We start from the raw sequence: 15672 nt of genomic DNA, 5'->3' as shown, positions 1-15672 counted from the left end.
CAAAACATACAACATTTTATGTACAAGTGTGAACGTTACGAAATAACTTATTCCATCATCAACAGAACCTGAAAACTTTGTTACAGATATGATTATTACCACATTGATGATACATTATAACATAATTATTAGTTTATTTAGATAGTAGGAGAAGCGGTTGGTGGATGGATAAAACAATGTTTATATATTACACTGTGGCTGAATTGCGTGTGAAATATTTTGAACAATTTTTGATCTAAAGGCTTTGAGAATCATTAAGGTCTGGCGGTGTCAGTTATGAGTATGATTCGTAATAACGTAATTTATAACAAAGTTTTCTAATCATTAAGGTCTGGCGGTGTCAGTTATGAGTATGATTCTGTCAGTTATGAGTATGATTCGTAATAACGTAATTTATAACAAAGTTTTCTGATCATTAAGGTCTGGCGGGTTTCAGTTATGAGTATGATTCGTAATAACGTAATTTATAACAAAGTTTTCTAATCATTAAGGTCTGGCGGGTTTCAGTTATGAGTATGATTCGTAATAACGTAATTTATAACAGTTTTCTTATTTCGCTAGTAATGGAATAAGTTATTCCGAAACGTTCAGACTTCTAAATAAAATGCTTTATGTTTTGCCAACCGTCTTAATTTCGGGATACGTTTTTTGACAACGAATAGTGGTATTGACCGTGACATTACGAACCCCTGAGTGGTGAAAAGACGACCATGGTTGATGGAGACTCACTTAAAAAGAATTCTAATGTAAACACATTATGCAAGCGAGAGAACTAAAGGTCAAAAAACGTTTCAGTAAATGTTCATAACAGAAAGAGGTGAAAACTGACCTAAATTAAATATTAGAAAGTATCGTAGAAACGCCTGAAACACGACATCAGTCAAGTATCAAAGTATTCTCAAGACGGCTGGTGTTGGAATTAAAATACAGAACAACGTTTCGACCTTCTTAGGTCATCTTAAGGTTAACAAAGAGAGAGTTTGCAACTGACCGTTGCTAAGCACATGTCTTAGGGACGAGAGTATAAAAGTGTATTCGATTGTAGGGGCGTTGGAGTTAGGTTGTTAATTAGTATAGATATAAAGGTGTTCCTTTACATTGGTTTAATTTTAGTTTTAGTTGCTGTATAAGTAGGGCTTCTTGAATTTTGCGTTTGTTTATATTTGTTTCCCTACTTGATTATGTTGTGTTTATTTAATTTGCAGTGTTCAAAAACGTGTGAAGGCGTATTTTTGTGTTCTTTGAATCTAGTTTACATTTTCTGCTTGTTTCTTCAATATAGAAGTCGTGGCAGTTGTTGCATTGTATTTTATAAATAATTTGGGTGTCGTGTTTATGTGTGCGTGTTTTTCTGATAGCAAAGCCACATCGTGTTATCTGGTAAGCTCCCCAAGGGGAATCGAACCCCTGATTTTAGCGTTGTAAATCCGTAGACTTACCGCGGTACTAGCGGGGGGGTTGGGTTTATCAGTGTAATTCTTACATAGTACGGACTTTAATTTTGTACCAGGTTTTTAAATACATGTGGTGTATACTGGAATGTTATGTTTTGTTATAAGCTTTATCCAGGCATCAGTAAATATACGGTTGATAGGTTTAGTTGTAGAACAACACAAAGGAAGGCTTGAGGCAAATACCACGAAGTATCCAATCAACCTTATTGGAAGAAACGTCTGAAGAGTGACGTAAGTCAAACATGTGGAAGTTAATTAAAGCAAGATAAATAACTGAATTTATGCCATGATATCGAAGTCACTATATTTTAATCTGACAATAAAACGATCAGGCTGAACTTTACTAGTAGCAAATAAGAGTCTCCTGGTGGATCAGTGGTAAGTTTACTAACTTTTAACTCTAAAATGCAGGGTTCGAGTCCCTGTCATGGACAGAACATAGGTAGCACAACGGTTCTGAAGGCTTTCCAGAAACACTGTATTTGGTAATCCACACGAAATAACATTTTCTACTTTCTTTCATGAAACGTAAAAACAATTCGCGATCCAACTTCTTTTATTTCATGCGGAAACACTTTCCATTCTTTGAAAGCGTTTTATCCATTTTCAACTGTATTCAGTTTGAGGATCAGGGTAAAGAGTTATGCACATTATCAGTCCTTCCTTGGGAATCAGGCTTACCTGAAAACAATAAAGTCAGTTTTAGACCACTCATCTTGACCCATTTTTACAAACCTTTTAATCAGACTAAACACACACACACACACACACACACAAAGGCGCAATAGCTCAACAACTTTAGCAGTGTAAGACAAGGGAGCAGGCGGCTAACTCTTAGCAACTGTTGGGCTACTCTTTTACCAACGAATAGTGTCATTTACCGTTACATTATAGCGCTCCCACGGCTGAAAAGGCGAGCATGTTTGGTAGAACGGATATTCGAGCCCGTGAACCACAGATTACGAGTAAAGCGCCCCCTAACTATCTGGCCATGCCGTGCGCTTAGTATCATGTAAACGTCTTCAAATTTTGATTTGAAAATTTAGAAAATTTTCTCATGATGGAAAGAGAGATATAATTTATTTATCTTTAAACAAATGTAAAAAATATTTATTTATCTTATCGAGTTCATCCACCAAGAAGATAAAGATAATTCAATCTGCTTATCTTTTAATCAAGTAATTTTAATTCTGCAGTGACGTTGTACAATTCGAGGGTTTTGTTCTTTATTTGACAGATAAAACGCTCGAAAGATAAAGGTAATGTCTTATCTCTATGCCTAAATTATCAGTTACGAGTTAGTGATGATATTTAGCTTTCACAATACACTCAAGAACTTTAAAGATATTCCAATACGGACCACAGAATTTCTCGGTAGGACAATGGTAAGACAGAGCAGATAATACAATGTTGTTTTGATGAAAATTAAACGAATTTATTGACCGGTAATACTTATTATGGTTGTAATGACGTTGTTTTTAGGCTTAGCTTGAAATAAATTACAGGATCTCTTACGATTTCATCTGAATTACTACACTTACCCTAACGTGAAATCATTGTAAATTATATAGAAATATACATTTCAAAGCAATAATAATATTATACAGCTAAAGTTCTCAAACTGCTTTCACATAGTTGGGTTTACTGAGCTCAATATTCCTGAAGGGTAGATTTACGTTTTCGTCATAATATATTTAAACATTGACTGTTGGTAAACTGATAGTGGATTTTTTATTTATGACAATATTATTATAAGACTATGCCTCGACGTTTCTAATTTTTAACTATTGACCAGAGGGAAGGTAGCCAACGCACGTGCAGATTAAAATGCGTTGAATATTTTGCGGTATCGCACAGTTTTCCCACAAGACCAACCAAGCATTTTTTTAATTTTAAAAAATTAAAAAGTTACTTACTTAAAAAATTGGTAATAAAAACTTCGAACGAAACGTTTTTGTTTTCTATGCTTCATTTCAGGACTCGGTAGTTTTTCTTGGTAGAAATGGAACTTACCAATAGTTCACTATATACATAACAGTAAAAAACGACAACAGGGAAACCTTTATGTGTCATTTTCATCTAACTATATGCTTATGAGGCACAGTTACATATGGGTTGCCTAGCAACCCTGATATTTCTTACCCGATAGATAAACACGTATAAAATAAATGTATTTTATAACCTTCAAAATGATTCTACCAAGTATATTAAAGTTTATACAAAACCGCGTGTAATACATAACTAAGGTCTTACGTCGATATACGTGTAGTGAAAATAATCGTAAGCTAACAATGCCTATTTCCCAAGTCGATGTTTCCATTATATATATATGAAAACTATGAGAGGAAACACTTCATAGGAAAGTTGACGGTCTGTTTTTTTCCATAGCACTAAGACATAACTAAAGACACTTCTTCACATTAAGTGTTCCTCAAAACTGTACTGTATTAAACATGATTAGAAAGTGAACAGTAAGTTATCACTAAAAGCTTTTTTAAATACAAGTTTTTAATAACAGATAAATTTGTAATTGAAAATGTAAAGATTACCTCCAAGTCATGCAGAAGGTGTGTTTGTTTCTAAATTTCGCGCAAAGCTACACGAGGGCTATCTGCGCTAGCCGTCTCTAATTTAGTAGTGTAAGACTAGAGGGAAGGCAGCTAGTCATCACCACCCACCTCCAACTCTTGTGCTACTCTGTTACCAACGAATAGTGGGATTGACCGTCACAGAATAACGCTCCCACGGCTGAAAGAGCGAGCATGTTTTGGTGCGACGGGAATTCGAACCCGCGACCATCAGATTAGGAGTCGAGTACCTTAACCATCTGGACATGCCGGGCCTATGCAGAAGGTGCCTCACGATATAGTTTGGGTTGTTTTTAAATTCGCTTAAAGCTACTCGAGGGCTATCTGCGCTAGTCATCTTTCATTTAGTAGTGATGGACAGGAGGGAAGGTAGCTAGTCATCATCACCCACCATATACTCTTTTACCAACGAATAGAGGATTGACTGCAACGTTATAACGCTCCCACGGTTGAAATGACGGACACGTTCGGTGAAGGGGATTCGAACCAGCAACTTTGAGATTGCGAATGCAGCGCTCTGACTATCAGATTATATCGAAATCCTTTCATCTTACATGTGTAAATGCATTATTTCTCCCTGTTTAATTAACAAAATTATTTTACCTTTAAGTTTTAAACTTTATATTTATATAATTCTTCAAACTGGACCTTACGTGGTGTAGTGTCGTTCTACGGAACGAAAGTTCTAGCGTTTTAGAAGTAATCCATTTCAATACGGTCTCTATCTTCAGCTGTGACTGTGTCATAGGAGTGACGCTCAATCCCATTGTTCTGTTTAAACAGCTTGGCAAAGCCCTTGAGATGAAAAGTGCTGCTGGATGGCTATCCTTCTTGTGGTCAGTACCTTAAAATTGTGAAGAACTGTACCTGAGTCCCACATGCACAAAAGGTGTTATTCAGTTCACTAAAGTCGGGTGAATGCTAGAATAACTAAATCTGATATTAATTTCATGGCATAAAACACCCTTTCCAGGGACACAACAAGGACAGTAATATTAATATGAACACATCATTACAATCTGAATGTATGATTATTTTGCGTCAGAAAGTGATTAGTATTCAACAGCATTGTCCTACTTAGAAGATGTCAGACAATGTCATAACTTAATCAGAATTTAACTCCATATTGGGCTTATGTAAGCAATGTATTTTTACAGTAATGAGGACTTTCAGGACCTAATACGCCTTTTTCAGAACTTCTCCTTTAACATAAATTATCATATAGTTAAATCTCTTAAGAATAATAGAATACCATTATAATCTTTCTATGTATCAGAAGCAATCGTTTTTATGTAGATATTGCTAAAAAAATACTCTGCTATTGGAAATACTCTAGACACAAATCTAATACATTTCGTTATTTGTTTGGACATCACAGTAAAACAAATAATCCATCCAAATGCAGCGTCATAATTCTGCATCCAGCCAAAACATTTTGGCTAGCAGAAAGTAAAGTACGATGTGAGATAGTGTGACACTTCCTTTATATGATAAAGACTGGTTAACTCCAGTACGGAATATTCTTGACGTGACAAGGATTGGTCAACCCCACTACGAAACCTTCTTGGCATGACAAGGATTGGTCAACCCCAGTACGAAACCTTCTTGATATGACAAGGATTGGTCAACTCTAATGAATCTAATCGAGAACTAGATCGATCTTATTCAGAGAACACAGTTCCTGTTTGACACAAAATGAATGATATTAACCCATTCAAAAAGTGTTGAACAAACTATTTTTTTTAAATCAGGAAAAGTAGCATCATTTTTTTCAGTGATGGAGAGGTTCATCCCTTTGTAGACCAGTATTTACTCATCAGTTTATACTATGATAGATGAGCTTATCCACTTTGTACACTTACATTTATTCACCATCCTTCTCAGTGACAGATGAGTCTATCCTCTTTGTAAACCTAAATTCATTAGAGCAGATTAAAACAAAACGTATGTGTACATTATCACAAAACAATAGATCAAAATTCGCATTGATTGTGAGTTCCTATGACAGATATACTTGTACCTTTGTACTACGTATGGTGCTATGCACCCATGGACATCGAATACTTTGTCTCTCTGTGTATGAACATAACAAGATAAATAGTGAAAAACTAAGGGAGTGCACGAGTGATACATTAAGTGAATAAATTATTGTTTGGTTAAGCGAGTAACAAAGTGTCTAGTTGTGTGATTAGTTAAATGATGGATTAAGTAGCTAGACAAGTGATGAATTAATTGAGCAAATAACTGTTGTGTTAATAGAGTGAATAATTATTAGGCTAATTAAGTGAATAATAGATGATAAAATGAGTAAACAGGTGTATGAGTGAGTAAGTTAACGATTTAGTGAAAAAAAGAAAAAAAAAACTCCCAGTGGTTTAGAGTTAATGCGAAGGCTTACAACTCTAAAAAATTGGACTTTGATACCTGTGATGGTCAAAGTTCAAATAATATAACCCATTGAACGAAAAGGCCAGAGATGGTGGAACATATAAATAATTAAACGAGTTAACAAATAATTCTGTAGATAACTAAACGATTCAGATTTTTATCTAAAAATCAAAACTTAATGGATAAACTAAGTACTGTGACAACATTAAGTAGTTTACTGCTCTTCATCTTAATCTGGAGAAATCAAACGTAACACTTAGAACCAGAATGCTATCTTTCAAAAGTAATTAACTACAGATGTGTCTGGAGTTGTTTTCTTAAAGCGACATCTTTCTTGAAACGAAGCTTTTACACTTCAACGGACACAGAAAAAAGGGAATAAAAACGTTCTCCTTTAAGGCAAACACTTCCTTAAATCGAACTAAGACCCAATGTTCTAAAGATGTAACTGCTTTACTGAAGTTCAACGGTTATTGACACGCCAGTAAGCCAGAAATAAAGCAGCATCTGACTCACTGCCCTCACATGTAGTCGACTCCAATAACTCAGGTCAGCCTGCAACCATCACATGTAAGAAGAGTAATATATACTTTGTCTTAAACGTTGACAGATAGAACGGATATATAGATGGACAGTCTGATAAAAATATCAGATACGAAGGTAAAAAAAGCAGATAGATAAAAAGAGGTATAGACATAGGGATAGGAAGGTAACTATGTAGGAGATAATTTGATAGATAGACAACCGTTATAAGGGTATTAGACTTTTGAAGATAAATAACCTTAAAACAAAAGGGAATTCTCAATAGCCCAGATACTTGAAATTGTTTTAAGCGAACTTGAAGTAAGTTGAGCTATGATACTTTTTACGTTCGTTTGTTTAGTCAGCTATATATTTGTGTGCCAACAACACCAAGAGTGAAGCGCGCGTTTACTCGATTCAGTTTTATTACTCATCTAAATCTTTACCAGCCTACCCTCAAACTGAAATTGTTTTAGGTAGAGTTAGACTAAATTAATCTACGAGACCTTAAACGTGGTTATTTACATTAGTCGAGAGGGTTTGACCTCCTGAGTCCAAGACTGTAATTAGATCTCAAATTGTTCAAACGATAATGAAGATACGGGATGAAAGTTCGTACTTTGGGGGGAAAACAACAAAAAACACAACAACTCAGTCATTCGTTATGTCGCAGCTATAAACTATGTTTGTAGCTCATTTTCTTTGCGAAAAATGTTACATACATTTGTATAAAGAGAGAAAGACTAACAGATGTGGCCCGGCATGGCCAAGCGTGTTAAGGCATGCGACTCGTAATCTGAGGGTCGCGGGTTCGCATCCCCGTCGCGCCAAACATGCTCGCCCTTTCAGCCGTGGGGACGTTATAATGTGACGGTCAATTCCAGTATTCGTTGGTAAAAGAGTAGCCCAAGAGTTTGCGGTGGGTGGTGATGACTAGCTGCCTTCCCTTTAGTGATACACTGTTTAATTAGAGACGACTAGCGCAAATAGCCTTCGTGTAGCTTTGCGCGAGATTCAAAAACAAACTAACAGATGTAGATTGTAAAAAGGATTGTTTAAAAGATAAACAAAGAAGAATCAACTTATTTGTTCTTAGAGAAACGTCCATAAAAGCTGCAAAATAAAATGTGAAACCACAGCTTTGTATGTACTTCCGCATGGACCCAATGAATCTTCATACCAAATTTAGTGAAGATCCATCCACGTCCTGCGACGTATTTACGTGTACAGACAGTAGACAGTACTATTATATTTAAATATATTACCCAATTTGTAGTGAAGTTCATGTATAGGAGTCCAAATGCAAAATTGTGAAACTAATATATTAAGATTAACAATAGGAGACAAGAAAACCAAAATCACAGTAATACGTGTCTTCTGGTAAGACAAGGACAGGTTTTATTTCTTCTTTGTTTCGTGAGAAGACTGTGGAAAAACAAGATCATTCCAAAGTTCCATCTAAACTGGAAACCAATGAAATTAATCAACACAACTGGAGATGTATCAGTTTACATATTTACCATATATTCTCTTGTCAAGTATAATGCATTATCCATTCATACTGTTTCACAAACATAATGTTGTTTTATGTCTTCACTAAAACTTTTAATCCTTTTATTTGGTTTTGTTTTTTTCAAAAGGAACGACGTCCTTGAAATTATGAAAGTTAGTAGTTTGTTAAAACAGAACCTCCATTTTCATGAAATGTTTCTGATAAAGTGTGTCAGAGCTTCTCCAATGTCAAAACTGCCGAAACCAAGAACCTTTTGGGTTGTCCGTTAAATCCAAATCCAATGATGAAAGTGCAGAGATTTAGAGTATATAATATTTACATTGGTATAGCACCAAAGCGTAATAATCACCCTGACATTAGTTGTAAACTGAAGTGTGAATACCATGTATATAATATTTACAGTGGTATAGCACCAAAGTGTAATAATCACCCTAACATTAGTTGTAAACTGAAGTGTAAATTCCTTAACAGCTTAATCACTGCAATTTTGAAAATTCAAAATCATTACTGATTCGAATTAATTGTACAAAATTAAATAGGCATCGATTGGGTTTATATATCTCTATATCTTTCAACTTTGAAAGTGAAATGACTATAAAGCTCACGAGCCAATCAAACAGTTAAAAACTTGATCTTATATAGTTTGTTTGTTTTTGAATTTCGCGCAAAGCTACACGAGGGCTATCTACACTAGCTGTCCCAAATTTAGCAGTGTAAGACTAGAGAGAAGGCAGCTACTCTTCACCATTCATCACCAAATCTGGGACTACTCTTTTACCAACGAATAGTGGGATTGACCGTCAAATTATAACGCCCCCACGGCTGAAAGGGCGAGCATGTTTGGTGTGACGGAGATTCGAGCTCGTGACCCTCAGATTATAAGTCAAGCGCCCTCACCACCTGGCCATGTTAGGCCTAATTCAATATAGACTTTGAACTCTTGTTTTGTAATTTATATAAACTATATAATGTTTGAAGATAGTTAACGCAAATAAAGAAAAAATGATAAACATTTAAGTATCCCTAAAAGAAACTCAATATTTTAGAGAGAAATTGCGAAGTAACATAAACGTTCATAACAGTAAAATAATAAGAGATTTTCAGAGTGTCACTTTCTTTCTTTTCGTTAAATAAAACTCAATGCGTGTCTTCTGGGAAGACAAGGGCAGGTTTTATTTCCTCTTTGTCTTGTGAGAAAACTGTAAAAAACAGAATGATTCCATGATCATGTCACGAAAAAATTATTTTGATAATAAAACAGGTTGTGCAAATATTTTCGTAAGAGTGCTCAGAAAATATGAGTTACGTTTTATTGTCTATTTTTTGTCCTTTTTGATAAAAAGTATGTTTTCTTTTGTTGAATTTCGTACAAAGCTGTTGCACAGTTTTCTACACTAGTTGTCCCTACTTTTGAGAAAATAAACTAGTTAGTCAACGACATCGACTGCCAACTCTTGAGTTATTTACAAACGAATATTGGATTGATCGTCACATTATAACGACCTTAAAGCTGTAAGGACGAGCTTGTTCAGGTAGGGGCTTAGATCGTATTCTTAAGATGGTATGTGTTTTAGCACTTTCATTAAAATAAAGTACAGAGCAAAATTAGCTTGAAAAGGACTTAAGAAATTCGAAACGTTCTCTACGTTATTTTCATTAAAGCGTTAATATCCATACCAGCCGTCTTGAGAACACATTTTTACTTCAAATGGGTTTCTCGTCATCACGGGTTTAGATCGATAAGATAACGCACTAAATGTCGTTTTTTATTTTAAATCACATTTGTGTTTAATGAAAATTAGGATGAGGAAAACACATTATTGTACTGTACAATAGTATTTATTTGTAATAAAGGATTTTTTGTTCAAAAAAAAAAAAATTAGGTGGAAATAAATAGTTAAATAGTTGATTTTTAAACCCCATAACTAAGAGAAGATTGTTTGTTGAAAATATTAAATGTCGTCACGAAAGCTTTCACACAACCACACACAAAAAGTTGTGCAATGACGTCATAAAAGACGTAATACAACCGAAAACTTTGGTAATGAAATGCTCAAGCGCAGAAAAAAAAAAAAGACTCGTAACATCAACGACGTGAACTCCAGAAACTAACGGTGCAAACTTTGTTTCTAAACGTACGAGTATTCCTGAAAACAACACTCAATAGTATGTGATAAACTGTGTTTTGCACTGTTTGTGTATGGTTAGTGTACTGTTGTGTTTTTTTACACTCTTTGTGGGCCCAGCATGGCCAGGTAGTTAAGATACCTTCCCTTTAGTCTTACACTGCTAAATTAGGAACGGCTAGCGCAGATAGCCCTCGTGTAGTTTTGCGCGAAATTCAAAATAAACAAACTATTGGAGATGACTAGCGGCAGGTTGGCTTCGAATAGCATCTCACAAAGTGTAACAAAGAAACAGAATAAACACATCAGTTCTGTTTATCCAGGAAAGTCATAACAACAACAGTTTAAGCAAACAATGCTGGTACACATACGTGTTGTTCAGTCCTAACACTTATCAATGACAAAATATTTATTACCGTAGCAATAATATTACTGATACTTTGTAACGAGCTTAATACACATTATATTTGTCCCAAAATTTCTGTCTTTTTCGTGTGTGTTTCTTATACCAAAGCTACATTTAGTACCTGCTGTATCTATTGAGGGGATTCGAATCCCTAATTCTAGCGTTGTAAATCCGTAGACTTACTGCTGTCCCAGCGGGGGACAGTTGTCTTTGTGTCTTATTTCCTCTAAGAAATACGTCTATATGTAAAAAATAATAATAATAACCAGACGAAGCAGAAATCACTTCACCCTGAACTTAGCGAAAAATAGTTTTTAAGTATGTAGTACATTATTCAAAAGTAATACCACATATTAGGTGAAGTCAACTTTTATAACGTTTCGTCAAATATTATATTACAAGCTGCCTTTCACTTACATAGAAGAACGAGTCTACGAAACGTCTTCCATGATGTGTAGTTTAATGTTGACCTGGGTACTTTACGCAAAATCTTTTTACATTTGGAAATTGCGAAGATGGGTGGAGTCAATAATGAATAATCATGACCATTAGACTGAGTTTTATTAATGACAGAAAAATTATGTGAAACGTCAGCACGAGGCTTTGGACATCTTTTTGTAAAAACAACTAAGAAAACCTTAGAAGAATCTCAGGTAGTATCACTCAGATATTTAATTTTTATTCCGATCTTACAAATTAAGATTTTCATGCCAATGTATACACGTGTGTAAGCTTGGATGTGCTTGTTCGTCACTCCTAAGGCCCCGTATGGCTAGGTGGTTAAGGCATTCGACTCTTAATCCGACGATCGCGGGTTCGAATTCCCGTTGCACCAAACATGATCGCCCCTTCAGTCGTGGGAGCGTTATAATGCAACGGTCAATCCCACTTGTCGTTGGTAAAAGAGTATACCAAGAGTTGGCAGTGGGTGGTCATGACTAGCTGCCCTCCTTCTAGTCTTATACTGCTAAATTAGGGACGGCTAGCGCAGATAGCCCTCCTCTAGCTTTGTGCGAAATCCAAAAACGAACAAACAAACTCGCTACTCCTGTAATTCGATGTTTGTTCAAATACTTTAGATTTAATTTTCCCTGAATTTTCGTAACAGTTATAGGATTACTTCAGATTAATGATATTGTAGCACTTTTGTAAAAGCTCAGTTACTCTATTTAATAGTATAACAAAACATGTAATTTTTATAGCTCAAATAATTCTTTACACAGTAATAAGGTATTTGTTTAAAATTAAGCACAAAGCTATTCAATGGGCTATCTGTGCTTTGCCCACCACGGCTTTCGAAACCTAGTTTCAAGTGGTGTGAGTTTACAGATACATCGTTGTATCACTGGAAGGGGGGGTTTACAAAGTGAACATTTTTTAAAACGTTGTTGCAATAAAAATTAAAGTAACAATAACATAACTAAATAATGAAAATAAACTGACAGTATTTTAGTCACATATTAATGCAATTCAGGAGAATAAGTTGAAATAAATCTCGATGAAACTTATTTTTACGATAAATAATTGTATGTACTTGTTTATATTTTTGATAACTTGTATATAACCAAGTGTTCTCAGGCTAGATTTAAGCTTCTGAGATCATTTTGGGGAAAAAAAAAATATTTAAACAAAAGCTTTAAGACTGAATTAGTACGTTTTTCTTAGAAAAGTTAGGCCTAGCTGAGTTCATGATCTGATTTAAGATACGGTTGACGCATATGAATCATTAACGCAACACTGTCAGTTCAGGATAGTGTAAATAGATACACAGCACTCATTAAAATGAAGTATCTTATACATAAACCAGCTTCTAAACTAACGTTTAGGTGAGATAGAACTGGAAGGACGGTTTATACTCCGAAAAGATAGCTGTGGTGAGAAATATCCTTCCTATGCTGAATAGATTCACTTACACTACATTCCTCGAACTGATAATTTCATGTGCAACGCCATATGGCTTGACCGTTGCGCTGAGAACTGACATACACAGCAGAGTTTGTTTGAAGTTAAGCACAAAACTATACAATGGGCTATTTGTGTTCTGCCCATATTGCTGTAACACTGAGGGGAGACGATTTCTCATATTAATTTTAACAAAATTGGAAAATAACACAAAATAGTTGATATGTTCATTGCGTTGCATTAATTTTGTAGGCAAGGGCTATAGTTAGTGAAAAACAAAACAGAAATAAAGCCGTAGACGTCACTGGCATCTACCGCAATGTTGCGGCCCGATTATTTCACTTCGGTTCATAACCTTCAAGTGTGTCCCATGTTATAAGTTTTTCAACAGTTATATGTTAAATTTGAACGTTGGAATTTTCGTTTTAGCCGATCGTGTACATTCTTCAGACCACTGAACTGTAAAATGAATGTAATCAAAGTGTTCTGCAGGGAACCGAAGACTTTTATGATCAAACTACAAAAGTTTGAGCCAATCAAAAATCGAACAAAGAGAACAAAGACCCAATCATAAGCCGGATTCGATAGTCAAAAGGTTTGTTGTTTTTTTTTCTGTCGCGCATTTTGCAGGTATATTTTATAATCTTTCTGATAGATCACAAGTTGCAAGACGAGTAGCGAAACTGAAATTCCCATAGATTCCTATGTTTAGTATCATTTTTCTCGTCTCACTTATTGCTTTTCTCAACATTTTATGTCGGATCAAATTAATGTTTCTTTCTAAAGTCTTGTAGTAATCTACAGTATATCTCATAAAACATCTCCACTATTCAAATAAAGAATTGAGATAAAACAAGGTAATTGTACATTTCACAAATACATCATTTATTACGACCATGGTGCTGATAGTGTCAGCTATTCAAATATATTACTGGGCAGTAATAAGTTACGAAATGTTGTAAACTTCTTACTTATTTAGAACTGTTGTTTCAATTTTGTCACAATAAGCTTGTTGTAAATAAACTCCCTAGTTTATAAAATTAAAATAAAACAAAACTTTGTTCGAAGTCTCTTTGAATATTTTTTGTTTCTTTTTAGTAGCAATATGGAGCCAAAACAATTTAGTATGACTTTCAGTTTAAAAAGGCTAGCCACCTAGGCTTAATAAAGCCATTCTGGATGACACGAACTGGATCACTCTTTTTCCTTTAGTATTTGTAAGAAAACATTCACAAAAGTAATTTTGCACACGTTCCTTGTTATCCTTCAACTCATTGTACGAGGGCACTATGTCACAAGTTGTATGTCGTGATCGCGTATGTCGAATCCTGTAAACGTTATACTTAAAGAAATCGTGGAATTAAAGTGCAAAATAATAGTTATAAAGGTTTTATTATGCGCCAAACGATATTAATTATAATTAGAACAAGTTGTAAAACCTAACAACTTAAGCCTAACAAGATAGATGTTTTTCTTCACTTCAGTTCTGTAAACTCGAGGATTCTGGATAAAGAAATGTCACTTGCAGAAATAATTAACGAATGAAATCACAGTAAAAAATTCAGAAATAAACAAATAGAATGAAGCTAACAGAAATAATAAGTATAGTATCAACAAAAATAATAATGTTATAGAATGGGATCGCATTATAATGTTTGTTTACATTTAAACCAGGCTACAGTGCAAACGTTCTTACCGTCTAAAACTTATTATAAGTTACAAATATTAGGTGCCTTTGTTGTTGTTATTAATGCCCTAATTGTTCTTGTTATATTAGGGTTACGTCGATAACTAATCAAAACAAGACAAAAACATAATAATATAAAAATGTGAAAAAAAGGTTAGATATGTAGACGTCTTTGTTTTACACATCATTATGGGCTCGGCATGACCAGATGGCTAAAACACTCGACTCGCAATCTGAGATGCGCGGGTTCGATTCCCCGTCGGACCAAACAGGCTCGCCCTTTTAGCCGTGGGGGCGTTATAATAAGGTCACTCCCACAATTCGTTGGTAAAGGAGTAGCCTAAGAATTGGCGATGAGTGGTAATGACTAGCTGCCTTTTCTCTAGTCTTACACTGCTAAGTTCGGGACGGCTGGCTTAGATAGCCCTCGTGTAGCGTTGCGCGAAGGTCAAAAACAAACAAACAAACAAATCATTATTCCTATCTGAATAAACATTTCATATTTTCGACGGAAGTCGAACACTTGTCTTTTTAATCGGAATCTAACATGTATTACAAAAGAATTTTTTCTGTATCTTTAGAGCTCGTAAAATAATTCATACTTCTATATACAAATATGTAGTGAGCATTTCGATACTTGTCGAAAAGCATTTACTATGAATGTAACAAATTATGTCCTTTTCCTTAAACTTTGTATTTGTATTGTTTGAAAATACATATTTTCAGTTTTAAGACTATTTATCTACCTGTCTCTCACCAGTTTTGCGATTTCTGAAGAGAGAAGAACAACGAAACATCTAGTAATATTTCCTTACAAAATTTTTATTTGCGGAAAAACAAAAATTACAATATTGGTTTCTATAAAAGTAGCTTAGAACTTTATTTTTTGAAGTCGTGCGATATGTAACGTGTAATATATAGTGTGATTAGCAATTTTTCAAAAGTTATTTTAAAAGAATGGTAAAGAGTAAATGTTACATATTGTAAACGGCGCTCGAGACAGTGTAAATCTCTTACATGTGCTTAGTGCCAAGCGTATTAGTGCGGAAACTGTGTGCTATATGAATCAGTGTGGTCGAGAAAACC

This window comes from Tachypleus tridentatus, chromosome 2 (assembly GCF_004210375.1).
Source record: "Tachypleus tridentatus isolate NWPU-2018 chromosome 2, ASM421037v1, whole genome shotgun sequence".
Classification (NCBI taxonomy): Eukaryota; Metazoa; Arthropoda; class Merostomata; order Xiphosura; family Limulidae; genus Tachypleus; species Tachypleus tridentatus.
Note: the sequence above shows the minus strand (reverse complement) of the source record.